This window comes from Alligator sinensis, unplaced genomic scaffold (assembly GCF_000455745.1).
Source record: "Alligator sinensis unplaced genomic scaffold, ASM45574v1 scaffold1178_1, whole genome shotgun sequence".
NCBI lineage: Eukaryota > Metazoa > Chordata > Crocodylia > Alligatoridae > Alligator > Alligator sinensis.
The window spans coordinates 963,577-969,806 of record NW_005842596.1 but is presented as its reverse complement, the minus strand read 5'-3'; positions in this window follow the sequence as shown (position 1 = coordinate 969,806).

The following is a 6,230-nucleotide window of genomic DNA, read 5'->3' as shown; positions in this document are numbered from 1 at the left end:
ATGCCACCCGCAAAACAGAGGCGAAGAAAAAGGGCTCTGGACACAGGGACCTCCCTGCCTTTAGGTCTTGGTCAGGCATGCTTCTGACCTGCAAGTGGGAGTGTCTGGGACATTAGAAACTTGAGCAGCAGGACCACCCCGTAAATAGGGTTCAAATCAGAGCTGCGGGTGCTGTTGCACTTGTTTGCTGTCCCTTAGAAAGGTGACAGTCCTGAGGACAGCCCTTCACAGTGGCAATGACAGTAGCAGCATCCCTGCCTGAGACACCAAAGTAGCAGGGGCTTGAAGGCGGGTCATGGGCAGGTGGAAATGCTTGGGGGTTCCAACAGGCCCAGTATCCTGGCCAGGTTTCCTCCCCCTCCTCTGTAAGAGGCACTGAGCCTGCAGCACAGCGCGTGCAGGTCGTCCACCCTGTAACCAGGGCCTGGGTACAGTGCCAGGGGTGGCTACCAACTGAGGGACCATCCTGGAGCCAGGCTGCCTGCCACCCCCCCTCCCCATCCTGTCACCTGGAGGAGAATGTGCTCAGGATACCCGACAGATTGTGGCTGCCCTGCCTCCAGGGTCCAAGCCCACTGCTGCAGCTGACTGTATTACCACAGGGCATGGAGTGTGTAAGCAGGTTCCTGCCCCTGCTTCCTTATCGGAACAAGTCAGCTGTGGCTCCAGGCAATCAAGCCATTTTGATTTCTCTCAGCAACCCTTCCTACTCAGAATACACAAAGAAACCAAAGCCCAGGGCCCAAACCAAACCAACAAAGACCTACTGCCTTCCTTCAGACTAGGGGAGAGGGACCTTTCTGGCTCCACGCTTTTCCACCACACAAGAGCCAGTCCTCTCGTGTCCCTTGGGCACTGTGTCCCTGGAGTTCCTAAGCTTCTTTGTAGTTCCCTGCTACTTCCTTGCTCCTGAGTCCAGCAGGTTGCGAGGCCTCCAGCCCAGCAGACTGGGAGCTGCGGACCACGTGCAGCTGGGTTTCAAACCCCTGGGGGCTGAGCATCTCCTTGTGGAGTGATGATGTGCTCCATATATTCTGGAGCCTCGTGACCATCTTGTGGCTAGGGCTGCCATCTCTGGCCAGCTCCCTGGAATGTGGGCTCAGGCATTGGCCCTTTTGCTTTCTGGTCTTCATGCCTTTCCTCCACGCCTGGGCCCCGGGACTGCCCTGTCCTGAGGGTGCCAGTCCTGTGCCTCCTCTTTGTGGGGAACTAGGTTCTCCTGAGGTGTTGAGCACCCTGTGAGGTTTCCCTGGCTGTGTTTCTGGCCCTGTCCATGCCCTCCCTGAAGACTACTCACCTGAAGGACCGCCCTGTAAGTGGGGTTCAGGTCCTTTGCCGGTTGCCCCTTCTGGGGGTCTGGCGTCTTAGCAGGACCTCGCTCTGTGAGTTGGGATTGGGGTTGGGTCTGGGTCTTCTTGCCCTCTTGGAGCAGAGGAGGATTTTGTAGCACTGTAGCTCTAGGGTCTTGCTGCACCGAGCTTTGTTCTTGCTCTCCTCTAGCCTGGGAATGTTGCTTTTCTCATGCCGGAGCGTGCTGTTGTGAGAGAATGGAATGGCTGGGCGTGAAAGCATTTTTTATTTTCTTTCTGTTCTTCAAACTGCTGCAGCGTATTAAAATTTTCCTTTCCAATGCCAGAGAAAGGGTTTGCTGTGCCCTGATGCACTTTTCCTCCCTGCTCTCCTCCAGGGTCCAAGCAAGAGTACAGTTTCCCACCCCTTCCACCTTCAGGAGCATTAGGGCCCCTTGCACACTTTGGTCAGCATGACCAGCCCATGTTGTAGGGTTCAGGTCTTTTGCTGCCATTTCGGGCATCTCCTGTGACCCTTTAGCCAGCTCGGGCGAGTGACCCCTTCCTAAATAACCATGGCAATCACAGCCTTCTGTCTTGAATGACGCTCCCATGCCCAAGACCATTCAGGGCAGGGTAAGTGCTCTTCTTTCCCGTGGCATTGTGCTCCTCTGGGAGTGACCAGTTACAATAGCTGCTTTTAGGAAGACAGGGGTTGTGTTTCCAGGTAGTATAGGTGCCCTTGGAAGCCCTGAGCATTGTGAGCTGCCGGTAACTCAGCTTCAAGCCGCTGCTCCTTTGCTGCCTTAGGCAGTTCTGCTGCGGTCACTGCTACTGTGTGGGACCCCGCTGTAATCAGTGGTGTGGTTGCCTGCCCCTTTGACATGGGGGTGGAGGGCTGTTGTACCACCTTGAGCACCATGCCTGCCCCATAAGGAGGGATGGAGTCTGCCCATCTGTTCTGTAGGCTTGGTCTGCTGACAGAAACCAATGATCCCCCATGTAAGTAAGCATAACCAGCTGTTTGTTAGGTAGAAGCACTGCCCTGTGAGCAGGGTTCCAGGTGTCCTTGGGTCCCTGTTTATTGTGCGGCCCCAGCCATTTTGTCCAGGGCCCCAGCTCACTGCTTTCTGTATCAGGAGAAGGCTGCTGAGAGAACCTTTCAGCACTTGGAACCATTTAGCGTGGAGCCTTCCCTATTTGTCCCAGTGGGTTGAGGATGTTTCTTGCAGTGCATATGGTTGTTTACAGCCTTTCAGGTGTTGTTCAAGGTTGGGTTTTTTGGTGGGTTAAGTGGTGGCTGTCTAACAAGGTTTTCCAAGTCATGTGTAGGTATTTCTCTGACAGATGGTTGAGGTTCTCTGTTTCTGTGCAGAAGAGCAGTGGTTCATTTTGGCCTCTGGTCTGGAGGAGTTGGAGTAATGTGCATTGGAACTTGCCAAGTTGCTTTGTGCTTGTAGTTTAGGACTTAGAGGGCACATTTGAGGCTGCCCGCATGTTGCAGTTTGATGGGTATGAAAGTTATCCTCACATGGATGTTTGAAAGGGAGAGGTTTTGATTTTAAGGCCACGGGTGGTGGGAGTTGTGAGCGGAAGGAAATGAAGGTAATTCCTGACTCCCTCTGGTTCTGTGACCCAGCGATGAAGAGGACAGAGTTAGGCCATGAAAGATGACTGGAAGTGTTCGGGGTGCCTGGAATGCATGTTAGATGTGACATGTAAAACTGTAGTCATGGGTTGGGTTATGTAGTTCACTGGTCCAAGCAGAAACTGCCTCAGAAGATGTTTAACTTGGAGCGAATCATTTTCTGCCCTCAAACTGTGAAAGTCTTATACCTGCTTGTACCATTAACATGGAAAGAAGTAAGTGCTTACCCCTCTGGACACTAATAACCATCTTGCCTGCCTGTGCCATGTGTCTCTCTCCCTTCTATAATGTACCCTAATGAAAAAATGGTGGAAACCCAGGAAGTCACATTTCTTTTCCCAAATAAAAAGGACAGCAAACAATTGTCCGGTGCACGTTTGATGGTTGTTTGTCTCCTGGTTTTTGTGTAAGCAAGTAGTGTCATTGTCTAAATGCCACTAGAGGTGGAGGAAACCTGTGAGGCTTTCTCAGCTCTTGCTTTGATATCTTTAGGAGGTAGCAAAGGGCCAGCCCTCTATTAATTCCCTCGTGGTGCTACTCTCCCTGAGGCTGCTTTGAGGCCACTGGGCTGAGGCCTGTCTCTGCCCTCTCCTGCGCCTGGAGTTTCATGGCTCTGTCCCCTGAGGGGTTGCCCTGCCAGAAGAACTCTGGCATCCTGCAGCAGCCAAACCCTTTTGCTGGTTCTTGTCTAAGCAAGTCTACAGCTTTCCAACCCTTCTTCCTTCAGGAGGATTAGGTCCCCTTGAAATGCGGGCTGGATAAATTAACTGTAAGGTGGATAGAAAACTGGCTGGAGCATCCAGGCTCAGATGGTATTAATCAATGGCTCAGTGTCTAGTTGGCAAGAGGTATCAAATGGAGTTCTCCACGGGCCGGTCTTGGGGCCGGTTTTGTTCAATGTCTTCATCAATGACCTGAGAGATGGAATAGAGTGCGCCCTCAGCAAGTTTGCAGATGACACTAAGCTGGGGGAGTGGTAGATACACTGGAGGGCAGGGCTAGGATTCAGGGTGACCTAGACAAATTGGAGGATTGGGCCAAAAGAAATCTCATGAGGTTCAGCGAGGACATGTGCAAAGTCCTACATTTAGGACACAACAGTCCCATGCATTAGTAGAGGCTGGGGACCAATTGGCTAAGCAGCAACTCTGCAGAAATGGACCTAGGGATTGCAGTGGACAATAAACTGACTATAAGTCAACAGTATGCCCTTGTTTTAAAGAAGGCTCATGACATACTGGGTTGCCAGCAGATTGGAGGAAATGATTCTTCCCCTCTGTCCAGCACTGGTGAAGCCACATCTGGAGTATTGTGTCCAATTTTGGGACCCCCACTGGTGTCCTTGGGTCCCTGTTTATTGTGCGGCCCCAGCCATTTTGTCCAGGGCCCCAGCTCACTGCTTTCTGTATCAGGAGAAGGCTGCTGAGAGAACCTTTCAGCACTTGGAACCATTTAGCGTGGAGCCTTCCCTATTTGTCCCAGTGGGTTGAGGATGTTTCTTGCAGTGCATATGGTTGTTTACAGCCTTTCAGGTGTTGTTCAAGGTTGGGTTTTTTGGTGGGTTAAGTGGTGGCTGTCTAACAAGGTTTTCCAAGTCATGTGTAGGTATTTCTCTGACAGATGGTTGAGGTTCTCTGTTTCTGTGCAGAAGAGCAGTGGTTCATTTTGGCCTCTGGTCTGGAGGAGTTGGAGTAATGTGCATTGGAACTTGCCAAGTTGCTTTGTGCTTGTAGTTTAGGACTTAGAGGGCACATTTGAGGCTGCCCGCATGTTGCAGTTTGATGGGTATGAAAGTTATCCTCACATGGATGTTTGAAAGGGAGAGGTTTTGATTTTAAGGCCACGGGTGGTGGGAGTTGTGAGCGGAAGGAAATGAAGGTAATTCCTGACTCCCTCTGGTTCTGTGACCCAGCGATGAAGAGGACAGAGTTAGGCCATGAAAGATGACTGGAAGTGTTCGGGGTGCCTGGAATGCATGTTAGATGTGACATGTAAAACTGTAGTCATGGGTTGGGTTATGTAGTTCACTGGTCCAAGCAGAAACTGCCTCAGAAGATGTTTAACTTGGAGCGAATCATTTTCTGCCCTCAAACTGTGAAAGTCTTATACCTGCTTGTACCATTAACATGGAAAGAAGTAAGTGCTTACCCCTCTGGACACTAATAACCATCTTGCCTGCCTGTGCCATGTGTCTCTCTCCCTTCTATAATGTACCCTAATGAAAAAATGGTGGAAACCCAGGAAGTCACATTTCTTTTCCCAAATAAAAAGGACAGCAAACAATTGTCCGGTGCACGTTTGATGGTTGTTTGTCTCCTGGTTTTTGTGTAAGCAAGTAGTGTCATTGTCTAAATGCCACTAGAGGTGGAGGAAACCTGTGAGGCTTTCTCAGCTCTTGCTTTGATATCTTTAGGAGGTAGCAAAGGGCCAGCCCTCTATTAATTCCCTCGTGGTGCTACTCTCCCTGAGGCTGCTTTGAGGCCACTGGGCTGAGGCCTGTCTCTGCCCTCTCCTGCGCCTGGAGTTTCATGGCTCTGTCCCCTGAGGGGTTGCCCTGCCAGAAGAACTCTGGCATCCTGCAGCAGCCAAACCCTTTTGCTGGTTCTTGTCTAAGCAAGTCTACAGCTTTCCAACCCTTCTTCCTTCAGGAGGATTAGGTCCCCTTGAAATGCGGGCTGGATAAATTAACTGTAAGGTGGATAGAAAACTGGCTGGAGCATCCAGGCTCAGATGGTATTAATCAATGGCTCAGTGTCTAGTTGGCAAGAGGTATCAAATGGAGTTCTCCACGGGCCGGTCTTGGGGCCGGTTTTGTTCAATGTCTTCATCAATGACCTGAGAGATGGAATAGAGTGCGCCCTCAGCAAGTTTGCAGATGACACTAAGCTGGGGGAGTGGTAGATACACTGGAGGGCAGGGCTAGGATTCAGGGTGACCTAGACAAATTGGAGGATTGGGCCAAAAGAAATCTCATGAGGTTCAGCGAGGACATGTGCAAAGTCCTACATTTAGGACACAACAGTCCCATGCATTAGTAGAGGCTGGGGACCAATTGGCTAAGCAGCAACTCTGCAGAAATGGACCTAGGGATTGCAGTGGACAATAAACTGACTATAAGTCAACAGTATGCCCTTGTTTTAAAGAAGGCTCATGACATACTGGGTTGCCAGCAGATTGGAGGAAATGATTCTTCCCCTCTGTCCAGCACTGGTGAAGCCACATCTGGAGTATTGTGTCCAATTTTGGGACCCCCACTGCAGAAAGGATGTGAATAAGTTGGAGAGAGTCCAGTG